The following is a 14,575-nucleotide window of genomic DNA, read 5'->3' on the forward strand; positions in this document are numbered from 1 at the left end:
ATTGCTCCATCTAATTCAGTATCATCTACACTGATTGGCAACAGCTCTCCAAGGTTTTAGGCAGGAGTCTTTTCCCCCACACCCCAGCCACAAGGAAGACACAGAAACATTTCAAATTGAGTAAAAGGGCCACAACTTTATTGAATAATCAAATTAGCAAACTGAGTGTGGAATAAACTCCATCCCCCAAAAGTTCAGGCCTATGATTTCTGTCCTTCCCCATGCCTTGAATGGGCAATACACTCTGACTCAAGGATAGAAGCAGTGAAATCCTGCGTCATCTCCATTTGCCAACCCCAAAAGGTCAGGGCAACTTCTAGGGCTCCACACACCCCAAGTCAAGCAGACCTGAAGCCATGAAGCAGGTGTCATGGAAAATCCAAGTCCCCAAGCCGTGAAGCCTCTGAGGACCAATTGACCAATCCACCCTTTTCAACTGCCCAAGGGTACTCACTGATCTCAAAGCCTTCTACACCTCCACCCAGCCCACACTTTAGCTGCCACAGAGGGAGGTCAGCCTAGCTTGGCCTTCCTCCCCCCCCCCCAAGATTTCAAGAAGCCAATGCCACAGGTTAACCCCATATAAATCACACCCCTCCATGGATAAATGAACCCTGTCAGCCAAAATACACATGGTGATGTATGCGCTATCCCCGGTTGCTGGATAAATGTGCTTCCATATGTGACAACCTGCCCGCCCATGTTGAGGTCAAACTCTGCTCAGACCCTCCTTATCCACAAATTCTGGATCCCAGTCCCAACCCAGCACTTCAGCCAATCAGCCCAAATGATTGGCCACACCCTAGAATGCAGCAACAAATAGGATCGAGATTGGCTGTGGCTTGTTGAACCAAAGAGAGTCCAGTTTGCTTACCTAAATCATCCCCTCCCAGGTGCACAATCACAGTCTTGGGAGAGACACTAGCTGCTAATTATACCCACAGTGCTGGGAGCAACTGGCTCCATAGCATACTCCAGTTGCGAAACCAACATACATCGGCACTCTTCCCCACATCTGTGAGGTGCTGGCTCGATTGTAGGTCCAGAAGACCATGGAATGGCCACATGTCATAACATGCGCAGGAGCCACTGCTCCGCCGGCACCTGCCAAAGGAACAGGAGGATTATAACACCCAGCAACAGGCCAGGGAGTAACACTACGTACCTTAATGCACAGAATGTATAAATGCTTGGACTTCGCTGTCTCATATGCTTAATTTCAGCTTATGAGGCGCTGCTAGCATTCAGCTCTCATTCAGTCTGCCTTTACCATAGAAGCTGTCCTTTCTTTACACAGATCACATCTCCGAATATAAGAAGCTGCCCTATTCAGACCATTGGACCCTCCAGCTCCATACTGCTTCGCTGACTGGCAGCAGCTCCCTCCAGGTTTCAGACAAGAGTCTCAGGAAGGTATGTAGCCAGCCAGCCCACCATTATTAGCTCACCATTGCCTACACAGACTGGTAGAGACTTTCCAAGGATCCAGGCAGGATTCTCCCCCAGCTCCACCTGGAATGCTGCCAGTGATTAAGACCTGGGACCTTCCACCTGCAAAGGATACACTCTACCACTGAGTCACCACCCCAACTCCTGAAGGGTGGGGGATAGATAACTCGGTCACAAAGAGGGCCTATGGGGCTATCCAGGCCCATAGCCCACCTAGAAGTCTTGGGGGATAATAAAAGTCAGGGGGGGAATAAGACCATTGTCGTTTCTAGCTCAGTATTGTCCACATTAACAGGCATCAGCTCTCCAAGTTTTTCGGCAGGAGTCTTTTCCAGCTCTACTTGGAGATGCCAGCGATTGAACCTGGGACCTTCTGCATGCAAAGCAGATACTCTACCATTGAGCTATGGCCTCATTCATGTTATATGACCTTTTCAAAACAATTTGCAGCCTGGAGCACTAATATTAAAGTAGTGCCAAAGTCAACAGAAATTGCAGTTTTCTGAATCAATGTCCAATGAATGCAATAATATTTCACATTTTGCAATAAAATTTGACTCCCCACTCTGTCTCCCAAGAGTCCAAGAGTGCACTTTTGCCTTTAATAAATACATATAAAAAGAGAATTTTGGTAAATGACTTTCCCCCAAAGACACTATTGCAGTGTTGAACTTGAGCCCAGTAGCACCTAAAGTGTAAACAAAGCATATTAAAACATCTAGTGGTAAAGAGTAATTACACCTGCCCCCTCCCCTCAAATTAATTTATTTCAAGTACCCCAGCAGGGGATCAAATTTACAGCCTCTGGCTTCCCAGGCAGCAGCATCTAGTTCAGTAATGTCCAGCAGCAGCAGCTCACCAGAGCTTCAGACAGAGCTTTTCCCCCACTACAAGGTGAGGGGGCAAATTTGGCCACTGCACAACTGGCCTTGCCCCACTCTTTCCCCACACGATTGGGCTGAAAACATTGTCGCTCACTACAAGGGCACAACCTATCCGCTGTTGCGAGGGCTGCTGAGATCCCACCCACCCAAATCCTGCTCCCCATCCACCCCCAAACAGGCCCAAACACACTCCCGAGTGTTCCCTGGGGCCTCTGCCCCAAGCCAAACTGTTGCGGTGAGAGCCACTGGGATCCCGACTGCACCCAGCCCTCACAGCATGCTCCCTTGCTGGTCTCTGCATCTCGTCATCAGCCCAAAAGGCCACATGGCTGGGAAGAGGGCACCCCCTGCAGCTGTCGCTGAGGGGGTGGGGCAAAGACACATCCCCCAGCATGAGGCTGCAGGATGGGACATTCCCAGCCCTACCTGAAGATGCCAGGGATTGGACCGGAGACCTTCTGCATGCAAAGCAGATGCTCCACCCCTGAGCTACAGCCCCACCCCCAACATGCTAGGCACACGTAAGATGTGTCTTTTCTCTCAAATCTGTTCCCTACTGGGTTTAATTCAATTGGCCTGCACACTTGCATTGTGTGTGACCTCAGACAATGATCTTGCAAACCACAATAATTAGTCTTCTGATAATTAACATGGAATCTATCGTTTGGCCATGTGTATTTGGTTGTGCTTTTTAAAAACTGAAATAGCAACCATAGGATTGAATGCGACCATGGGCGGGGTGCTTTAGGGGGCTTTAACTCTTCCCCTGCTGTGGTCCCAATCTTGATCAGACTTCCCCTCTAGCTGTTAATTCCCTCAGGAAAAAAACTCCCATCAGTGCCAATAGGAGCCAGGGGAAATACCAGCTGGGGTGATCCAGAATGAGACTGTGGTAGGCAAAAGAGTTCAAGTTCCCCTTTCCTACATCACAGTCTTGATTGTGTCAGTTTCAGCTAGGAAAAAAGCAAGCACACAATGCCAAATAACACGTTTAACACAATGGGCTGGTTCTCACAGTTGAATCCAAGGGGGAGGAGGCTCTGACTGAGAGTCTGGAGCCAAGGGGAGAGGTATCTGGATTGGGCCTGTGATACAAAGGATCCCCCCTTTCCCTGTGCCGCAACCCATTCAGCTGTGTTTACAAGCACATATTAGGTGTACTATCAGCTACTGGTCCTCAGAATCACTGAAAGGGACTTGAGGGTCTTCGCCCACCTACTTTTCAGTATTTCCTGTAACATATGAAGCTGTCCATACTTGTGCTAATGAGTTATGAGCAACACATGTGGCACTTTCTTCAACATTAATCTCTTGTCTACAGATTTTGAATATATTATTCATCACAGGACTCTCACCATTCAGATCCCATTTCAAGGGAGATAAGAAAGCCTCTTTGAATCACCTGCTTCCTTTACAAATGATCCCACCTCCGAGTAATTTCCACTCTGTTTCTATTTTAATAATCACTAGCATGAAATGGACTAACTATTCCATTAGAGTCCTTTCCCAGATATGCCAAAAATAGCTCACACTTTTCTTTGCACAATCACAGTTACTGAGGAATGAGGCTCCACATCACATTAACTACCACCTGGGACACCACACTATTGTCAACTAGCCATTCAGGAATTAATAAGCCCAACGGTATATCTGATGGAGAGAACTTGATCCATATACATGAGCAAGAGTCATAATACTGATAGAATACAACCTTCATTTCAAACCCCTAATCACAGCATGCACGCTTTTGTTATATGGTCTTCATGCAGAAATATGTCTCTTATGATGTCTTCCCATAACAGAAGATAATTGGTATGGGAGCTAGGATGAGAGCTCACTTACGCCAAAGGGAGAGAGGATATAGAGATCTTCCCAGCAATGCTAATGCAGCCTTTCATCTCCCTTGCAAAAGTGAAGGCTGGAAGTGGCAACTGTAACATCACAGTCAGCTTTGGCTGACGTGGTAGACCCAATGCTACTGCCCTCGGTAACTTCCCCATTTCCACAGATTTCTAAGAAACTACAGGAGGGTGCTAATGCTGAATTTATTACATGTTCAGCAGCTAGAGATGACTACAGCTTCTGCACGTAGCTACAATTGACAAAATCAATTAATAATAATGAAATCAAATTATTATTATTTATTTACACAGACAGGTGTTATTGACTGGTTTGTTTTATCCAGACATCGAGTCCTTCCCAAGGACCTGGGATGCCAGAATTTTATTAGCAGTGTTGTTGCTGTTATTACAGATATCGTCGCAGAATATAGGCTGCTCCCAGTAAAGCTGCTTTTTGTAATTGGCTGATGGTGATTTCTGTGGCCCCTATGGTGTTGAGGTGCTCTTCAAGTTGTTTTGGAATTGCACCTAGGGCGCCAATTAACACTGGGATTATTTTGGTCTTTTTCTGCCACAGACTTTCAATTTCAATTTGTAGATCTTTGTATTTGGTGATTTTTTCCATTTCTTTTTCTTCTATTCTGCTATCCCCTGGTATTGCTATGTCGATTATTTTAACTTGTTTTTCTTTCTTCTCGACTACAGTTATATCTGGTGTATTGTGTGGCAGATGTTTTTCTGTCTGTAGTCGGAAGTCCCATAATATTTTAACATCTTCATTTTCTTCAACTTTTTCAATGTTATGGTCCCACCAATTTTTGGCTACAGGTAGCTTGTATTTTTTGCAGATGTTCCAGTGTATCATCCCTGCTACCTTGTCATGCCTTTGTTTGTAGTCAGTCTGTGCCATCTTTTTACAACAGCTGATTAGGTGGTCTACTATTTCATCTGCTTCTTTACAAAGGCGGCACTTGCTGTTTGTGGTGGATTTTTTGACTTTTGCTCTCATTGCATTTGTTCTTAGTGCCTGTTCTTGTGCAGCCAGTATTAAACCCTCAGTTTCTTTCTTCAAGTTGCCATTCTTAAGCCATTGCCAGGTCTTGGTGATGTCTGGTTTTCCACTTATATTGTGCAAATATTGACCATGCAGTGGCTTCTTTTTCCATTTTTCTGCTCGGTTCTTGACTTGTTCTTTCTTGTAGGCCTGCTTTGTTTCATTGGTGTTGAATAGTTTCTCATTCTTGACCATTTTAAGTGCATCTTCTTCACTGTCCTAGATATATTCTTCAAGGCCTCTTTTCTCCTCCTCTCCGGTTTGATGGACTTGCAGCATTCCTCTTCCACCGGAACTTCAAGGGAGGTATAGCCTAGCTACTATCTATCTGTCTAATAATAATAATAATAATAAGAAGAAGAAGAAGAAGAATAAGAAGAAGAAGAAGAAGAAGAAGAAAAATGGAAAAATAAGCCCCTGCATGGTCAATATTTGCACAATATAAGTGGAAAATCAGACATCAGCAAGACCTGGCAATGGCTTAAGAATGGTTACTTATCATCTTTGTGATAGCTCTTCACGTATTTGAAGACTCAGGCCGTCTGTCAGTTTCATCTCCAGGCTAAATGTGATCAGTTCCTTCCACGTTTTGGCTCACAGCTTGTTTCCAAACCCTGAATGTCTTTGTTATCCTTCTCTGAGCCCATTCCAATTTGTTGCCATCTTCTTAAAGGACTGCCCTGAATTCGACATAATACTCTAGATGAGGTCTAGATGAGGTCTGCTAGTGAGGAATAAAGTGCAATGATGTCCTCTCATGACTTGGAAACTATGGTTCTGTTAATGCAGCCTAAAATCATGTTAGTCTTCTTTGCAGCTGCATCATACTACTGACTGCCGCTTGTGAGCAACTACAATACTCAGATCCTTTTCACATTGCCAAGCCAAGTAGCCCCCATTCTGTACCTAAACATGTGATTTTTTTGGTTTTTTGCCTAAGTGCAAACGTTCACATTTCTCTCTCTTATATTTCATTTTGTTCGTTTCAGTTAGAGCTAGCTCAAAATATTTGTTCTCTCTCTCTCTCTCTCTCTCTCTCTCTCTCACACACACACACACACACACACACACACCGAGGAGCAAAATGTGGGAGGGAGATCTTCCAGTTTTGTGGGGGCCCATGACAGTTTCTTTGAAATTCAACTTGGGGCAGGGGGGCGTACCTAAGGCAAGGAACCAGTAGAGTGCAGCTGCAGCTTGCTTAAAAAAACCCTTTTCCCTCTTAACCTTTTTTCTTTAATAACACTGTGGATAGGGCCACAGCATTAAGCACCAGCTTTGTCCAGGACAGCCATTCTCCTTCTGGGAATACACCAAGGAATGATGATGCATCCTGGAAACAAAATGGCACTGGCTAGGACCAGTACGATGGCAAAAACGATCTTACAACCCCACGACGTTTCTCAGCCTTGTTGAATCCCTCGCTCAACAATATCAACAGATTTGAGACTATATTTTTGCACAGGTCTAGTTTCGGCCTGTGCTGTTTCCATTCTGCTGTTAGCACCAGGAGTCTACTGACAAATAGACTATGCAGATTCTTAGACAGCAGAGTAGTTTCAGAGGAAGGATCAAATGTGTAGCTAAGACACTGGGCTGTATCACAGAAAACTTCTCTTTTTGGCAAGGAGGGGATTTTCCTGTGTGTCCCCCAAATGACCCCTTAGGAGCCTCCTATCCCTCTGTAGCAGATGTCCAAGAGAAGATGTACAGGAGGTGCAGGGGGCTTCAGAAGGAAGGAGGAACTGTGATAAACATCCATACAGACCACCTGTACAAAACAGCTTGTTCTTAGGATACCATCCAACATTGCTTGAGAAGATTTTCATATACGTTTCTATTGGAAAACACAAGAGCGAGATGGTATGAATAACTCAGTAGAATAGCATGGTCACTTGTGATCTTTTCCCACCTTACCTTTCTAGTATGTAGGGACTAGATTGTGTAAGAATGACTGGTACACAGTAGCTGTATAGGCTGGTCTCATTTTATTAGTGCTCTTTGTAATAAGATACTTAATTCTTGATTTTATTCAATTTCATTTTATTAAGTCTCAGGTGGCTAGATAAATGTCAATCTGCAACTTGTGCACATTTATTTTCTTCATTGTTCCCTTTGCCTTTGTGACAACATTACAAAACACAGCTAAACATCCAAGATATTTTTTGGAAGTGCTTTGGGCAATGTGTCATATTGAGTTATTCTTCTGCCTGATTAAAAAAAAAAAAAATCTTGATCAAATGAACAACATTGGATTTGAAGTAGACGGTTCAAACATAATGGATCCTTAGGGGAAAGCAAGAGAACAATAGCCTGGGAAAATATAATAATAATTACAGCCCAGAATAATGGGATTAAATGAGAGGTGCATTTTTAGGGGCAAATGCTGTGTGAGTACTGATAGGACTGCTAGAGAGACTTCAACATGTCATGCTGCTGATGTTTGTATGGGTAAAATGTATTTTCCTAACGTGTGTCTATCTTTTAATAAATGACACCTTCACTCATTGGCTATGTACTAGTGGTAGTTTTATAACACCTAGAGGTTTTACTATAAAGCTGCAACAGCCCTTGGGAAAATTATCCCTACCATGGTCCCCTGAACTTTGCTAAGTTCCACATTACTTTGAAGTGAACTTGGGACAGCTTGTCCATCTCTTTAAAAACAAGTTGTTCTAGTAAGAACTAATCAGCCTACTTTCCTTTCACTGTCTCTAAATCTGGACTAAATTTGGTGCAAATCGAGGTCCACAAGTTAGATCTCTTGCGCCTCAAGTCTTCATGTGTCCGCCATCTTGGATCAGGGTGGATGTCATCATTACAAACTGCACCATTGAGGTGTCCCTGTGTGTCACTCACTACAGCTGTTCCAAATTTGGTTCAAATCAGTTAGAGAGTCTGCAAATTAGTGCACTTGTGCCTCAAAGGTTTATGCACCTGCCATCATGGATTGGGGTGGGTGACATCATCACAAACTACACCATTGGGGCATCCCTATGTGTCCATACAGCTGTAGCAAATTCAAATTGGTTAGACTGTCCACAAGTTAGTGCACTTGCACCTCCAAGGTTTAAGTGTCCACCATTTTGAACTGGGGTAGATGACATCATCATGATCTTCACCATTAAGGTGTCCCTATGTGTCCCTACAGCTGTAGCAAATTTGGTTCAAATTGGTTAAGTGGTTCACAAGTTAGCTCACTTGCACCTCAAAAGTTTATTGTTCTGCCATCTTGAATCAGGGTGATTGAGCTAATCACAAACTACACCACTGAGGTGTCCCTGTGTGTCACTCATTACAATTGTACCTAATTTGGTTCAAATCAGTTAGACAGTCCACAAGTTAGCCCACTTGCACCTCAAACATTCATGTGTCTACCATCTTGGAATTGGGGTATATGATGTCATCACAAACTATGCCATTGAGGTGTCCCTACGTGTCCCTACTGCTGCAGCAAATATGGTTTAAAGCAGTTAAGTGGTTCACAAGTTAGCCCACTTGTGCCTCAAATGTTTATGTGTCTGCAATCTTGAATAGGTGTGGATGACATCATCACAAACTATGCCACTGAGGTGCCCGTGTGTGTGTCACTCACTGCAGCTGTACCCAATTTGGCTCAAATAGGTTAGGCATTCCACAAATTAGCCTGCTTGCACCTCAGAAGTTCAAATGGCTGCCATCTTGAATTGGAGTAGATGACATCATCACACACCACACAATTAGGGCAGCCCTATGTGTCCGTACAGTGTACTCGATTTGGTTCATATTGTTCCATGCTTTGCGAAGTTGATGGGGAGGACACACGGACGGATGCACGGACACACACACAGAATGCCAGGTGATCTCATAAGCCTACTAGAAAGCAGGCTTTTAAAAGCCCTTGGTGCAAAATTATTGTTTTGATCATATTGATAATGATGCAGATTCAATCATGTAATCAAATCTCAAAATGTTTAAATTAACCAAGGCTGCAATACTGTGCCCACTTACCCAAGAGTAAACCCCATTGATCATACTGAAATTTACTTCTGAGTAAATATGGTTTTGTATATATTTTAACTTGTTTTATACTATTGTTAACTGCCCAGAGACGAAAGTTTGGGGCGGTGTATATATGTATGTATGTATGTATGTATGTATGTATGTATAAATAAATAAATAAATAAATAAATAAATAAATGTGTAGAACTGAACAGCACAAATTCTTGAATAGCCACATAATACTGAAAAGATTAGCTCATAGTGTCCTACTAAATATGTATTTATTAACTTTGTCACCTGTCCTTCCAAGGAACTCTGAGTGGCATATGAGGGATCTTTTTCCATCCCTGTGATGTAGGTTAGGCTAAAAGATAGTGACTTGGCCCAAGGTGAGACTGGTCTTCATGGCTGAAAAGGGCTTTGTATCCTGCCCCGCTCAATCCAGTGTTCTGTCTACATTACCATAGTGGCTCTATCTACTAAGTTATTCATTTTTTGTAGGCATAAAGGTGAAACTCGGAAAATTAGAATATCGTGCAAAAGTCCATTAATTTCAGTAATGCAAATTAAAAGGTGAAACTGATATATGAGACAGACGCATTACATGCAAAGCGAGATAAGTCAAGCCTTAATTTGTTAGAATTGTGATGATCATGGCGTACAGCTCATGAAAACCCCAAATCCACAATCCCAGAAAATTAGAATATTACATGGAACCAAGAAGACAAGGATTGAAGAATAGAACAATATCGGACCTCTGAAAAGTATAAGCATGCATATGTATTCAGTACTTGGTTTGGGCCCCTTTTGCAGCAATTACTGCCTCAATGCGGCGTGGCATGGATGCTATCAGCCTGTGGCACTGATGAAGTATTATGGAAGACCAGGATGCTTCATTAGCGGCCTTCAGCAGTTCTGCATTGTTTGGTCTCATGTCTCTCATCCTTCTCTTGGCAATGCCCCATAGATTCTCTATGGGGTCAGGTCAGGCGGGTTTGCTGGCCAGTCAAGCACAGTACACTGTATACTTTTCAGAGGTCCGATATTGTTCTATTCTACAATCCTTGTCTTCTTGGTTCCATGTAATATTCTAATTTTCTGGGATTGTGGATTTGGGGTTTTCATGAGCTGTATGCCATGATCATCACAATTATAACAAATTAAGGCTTGACTTATCTCGCTTTGCATGTAATGCGTCTGTCTCATATATCAGTTTCACCTTTTAATTTGCATTACTGAAATTAATGGACTTTTGCACAATATTCTAATTTTCCGAGTTTCACCTGTATTTCTCTCCCCTTTTCCATTTAGACTTCCAGAGCAGCTCACAGAATTTAAAACAGCAATATAAAATCAGTAAAATGCAGTTAAAATCCAGCATCATAGAAAAATGTCTCAGCTGAGCAACCAAATAAAGGCTAAAACTAACAAATTTTAAAGGCCTGTTCAAGTTAACTGTTCTTCACATACACCAAGATGACATCAGGGTCAGAACTGCACTGATTGCTAGGAAGAACATTCCAGAGATGAGGCCACCACAGAGAAGTCCCTAGTACCAGTCACCCTCCATCTCCTTTCCAAAGGCAAGTGGACCCAGAAAAAGTCTCTGAGGAAGTTCTTAATTTCCAAGCAGATTTATGTGGAATAAGGTTGTTTTTCAGGTTTGTTGCATAGATATGAAGCCTATGCACACAAGCAGTCCTACCCAGCTTAGGGAAGCCCTACCTGGGTAGGGTTGCTCATGTGCAGTGCCCGGACTGAGCCAGATCCCAGTGCTGCCTCCTCCGCAAGTCTGGGTTTTGTACCTGGGCTTTACCTGGGATAAAGGGTGCGAGCTTGCCCTTTACCCCAGGAACAGGATTGTGTGTATACTTGGGCTTCATGCAGCTTGAGCATATACAGAGTTGGGCACCTAGAGTGCCCAACAGAGGAATGCCCAGAGGCGTAACTAGGGAAAACGGCGCCTGGGGCAAGCACTGAAATTGTGCCCCCCCCGCCGCGCCCCCAACGTGCTGTGCATACATAACACATGTTTGCCCACCATAAGCAGATTCCTACATCAGATGCCAACATGCAGTATATACTCTTATGTTGTGGAGGAGGAGAGCTGGTCTTGTGGTAGCAAGCATGACTGGTCCCCTTAGCTAAGCAGGGTCCACCCTGGTTTGCATTTGAATGGGAGACTAGAAGTGTGAGCACTGGAAGATATTCCCCTCAGGAGATGGAGCCACTCTGGGAAGAGCATCTAGGTCCCAAGTTCCCTCCATGGCAGCATCTCCAAGATAGGGCTGCAAGAGACTCCTGCCTGCAACCTTGGAGAAGCCGCTGCCAGACTGGGTAGACAATACTGAGCTAGATAGACCAATGGTCTGACTCAGTATATGGCAGCTTCCTATGTTCCTAAATACTGCTGCAGCACACACACAAGACACCTGGCCACACCTAATGGCACAGCAGGGAAGTAACTTGCCTAGGGAGCAAAAGGTTGTGGGTTCGAATGGAAACACCTATATTGGGCAGCAGTGATATAGGGAGATGCTGAAAGGCAACATTTCATACTACGTGGAAGGAGGCAATGGTAAACCGCTCCTGTATTCTACCAAAGAAAACCACAGGGTTCTGTGGTTGCCAGGAGTCAAAACCAACTTGATAGCACAACAAGCCGCACCAGGGTTACCAACTTTCCAATAAGCCTCTGTACCCCCTTCTCAGTGTTCCAACAAGCCAGCAGCCAAGTCAGGTACAGAAACATCAAATTGCATTTGACTTAAAGCAAACATTTATAGTCACTTACATTAGAAGGCTTGCTACTAAGCGCTGGTTGCTTCCTTGTGCCTGCAGTTCTTCCAGTCAGCTCAGCAGAAGTGCTATTATTGTTTTTTGAGAGAAAATAGTATTTATTTTTTGTATCTCAATTTATTTATTTTTACATTCTATATCCCACTCTCCCTCCAAGTAGCCCAGAGTGGTGCACTACATACTTAGGTTTTTCCTCACAACAACCAAGTGAAGTTGGCTTGTATCTCAAACATCAGAATTATGATGCAATGATGATGATTATGATTATAATGCCCCTCCCTCACGCCCTGGTTCTGTTCCTGACTTTCCCTTGTGAATGACTGTATTTTAACAAAACGAAAACCAAGGACTCCAGAATAATTCAAGGGACTAGGGTGATAGTGCTAAAGACTCCTTATTCCCCCGCTAAAGGACCACTAAATTCTTTGTGTGGAGTTTCAAGGACCGCTACATTGCTGATTATTAAAGTAACACTTAATATCAATAAATTAAATCAAAGTGAAATTAATTAAAATGAATTTAATCAAAATTTAACTTTTGAAGTTCTGGCAGGCCAAGATTAATTTAAATTAAAATAAAATAAATTGAATTGAATTAAAAATGCTAATAGAATAAATACAATAAAATCTGTACAAAATACATAACAATAAAATGCATTGTCATTTAAACAGGAGGGTTTACTCCTACTGAAAGGGCCTTTAAAAAAATGGTAGTATGGGATTTCTTAGGCTGTGATCCTAAGGACCTCTCTGGCATGGTATCCACTGCACATGCACTGGCTTCCAGCCATAGGTGCTACATGTGAAAAGCCATAGGTGCCACATGGGAAAGCCAAAACCATGCAAAGACTTACAAGTGTAGTTTTTCAAGCATCCCTCCTCTTTGTATTACACAGAAAGTGGGTTTCACACTAGGCTGTTGAATTTCTCCAGCACAATAGCAACAAAATGATACAGCAAGCAAAAAAGTGATGATCAATGAAGTCAAGTAACTTCAAACTAAACTATTGCTAGACTGACTCATCTTAAAAGGACACCTGAACTACTGTGGGAGAGGGAGGGACTGTGCAGTATGCGAGTTCTGATTCTCTGTTCATTCCACTTCATTATTTTGCTTATACATCCTTGGCTTGGTGCAGCAACATCACCAAGTCTCAGTTAAGAGAGTTCCTCCCCGCTGCCCCATTACTTTTAAATGATTCACAGGCTAATTTAATTCCAGCTTTCTACCCAGTTTACCTTGAAGTCTTTTGAGAGAGACCGATATTTACTTTTCTTTCTCTGGAACAATGGAATGGGAAGACAGACTTGGAATGACCCGAAACCGAAAGCAATGTTGCTGCCAGCTTATGCAGTAGCTGTCCTGATACCCTAATCTGCTTACCGGGACCAAGTCGCTGGACTCCGAGCAGCTGAGCTGCCACCGCTAGGAAGCGGGAGCCCCCCGCCGCACCCAAGCAACCCGGGGCTTCCAGTTCCAGAGGATCTCTCTCTGTCCTGCTTCTCCCCCTCCCCCCAGCCACAAACCCCTCGCCCTCGGCCCTCACCTTGCTTTCTGAGTCCCGCGAAAACAAAGGTGCTGTCGGTCCACTTTGAATGACGCGAGTCACGCGACACAGCACAGACAGAAGCCACTGAGGAAGGCACGCTGTGCTGGGGGACCTTCCTGCTAGCAAGTTGCACGGCGCCCACTCTCTGCTTTGAGAGAGCAAACTTTGCAAAGTTATAACTTAGAAAGATCATCACACACACACACCTTGTCCTCCTTGGCTAACGCTTGCTTTATTGCGTTGCTTGTGGCACTGGTGATGATTGAAGGCAGGCAGGCCGTCGAATCCTCTTCCTCCACTCCTGTGCTGCACAAAGCGCTGCGGTCTCCCACACCCTGCCTCGTGGTCGCTGCGTGAGGAAGACGAAGTCCATGTGGTGGCAGACACACATGCGCGGCGTGTCGCCAGGTCAGACACGCATGTGCGACTGGTGGGGGGGCACCACGGGGCGGGGACGCCACGTCAGTCAGCGTCAGCGGAGTGATGATGATGATGAATGACGGTCCCACGACGCTGATCTGCCGAAGCTGCGGCAGCAAGCAGGCAGGCACTCACTGTAACTTTAGGTGCCCGTGCCGCGGCAGCGCCCAGAGCAATGGGGGGTGCCGGGACCTGGGGAGGGGGAGGCATACTGCTCAACGCGTCCCACTGCCTGCTGCGCAAAAAAAAAAAAATTCGAAAAAAAAATTTTTTTAACGGAAAGGCAGGGGCTCTTTTTGGTGCCCCCCATGTGGTCAAACAGAGTGGCGCCGGGGGCACGTGCCCCCCCTGCCCCCCTATCGTTACGCCTATGGGAATGCCCCAATGCACCACACTCATCATGCAGTGCATTGGGGTATTCCTGGAGGCCAGGACAATGTCCCAACCTTCAGAGATCCACACTGCTCCTTGCAACGTGGATCATGTTTGTGCAAGGTAGTGCACCAAAGAGGACCTTCACAGATCGGTGGAGTTGTGGGGGTGGGTAGTTGTCTTGGAATTTACTACCATAGATTATGACCATAATTAGGAACATGGG

General features: G+C 44.4%; 1 long non-coding RNA gene across 1 annotated transcript; it reads right to left on the bottom strand.

Moving 5' to 3' along the window:
* Nucleotides 1-7,295: 7,295 nt before the first annotated feature.
* On the bottom strand, nucleotides 7,296-14,269 carry LOC128345325 (uncharacterized). The gene is made up of 3 exons (XR_008316379.1): nucleotides 13,764-14,269; nucleotides 12,004-12,076; nucleotides 7,296-7,438 (listed from the first exon to the last, which is right to left on the bottom strand). It is a non-coding gene; the product is annotated as an uncharacterized LOC128345325 (long non-coding RNA).
* Between the last annotated feature and the right edge of the window lie 306 nt (nucleotides 14,270-14,575).

Source organism: Hemicordylus capensis, chromosome 1 (genome assembly GCF_027244095.1).
Source record: "Hemicordylus capensis ecotype Gifberg chromosome 1, rHemCap1.1.pri, whole genome shotgun sequence".
NCBI lineage: Eukaryota > Metazoa > Chordata > Lepidosauria > Squamata > Cordylidae > Hemicordylus > Hemicordylus capensis.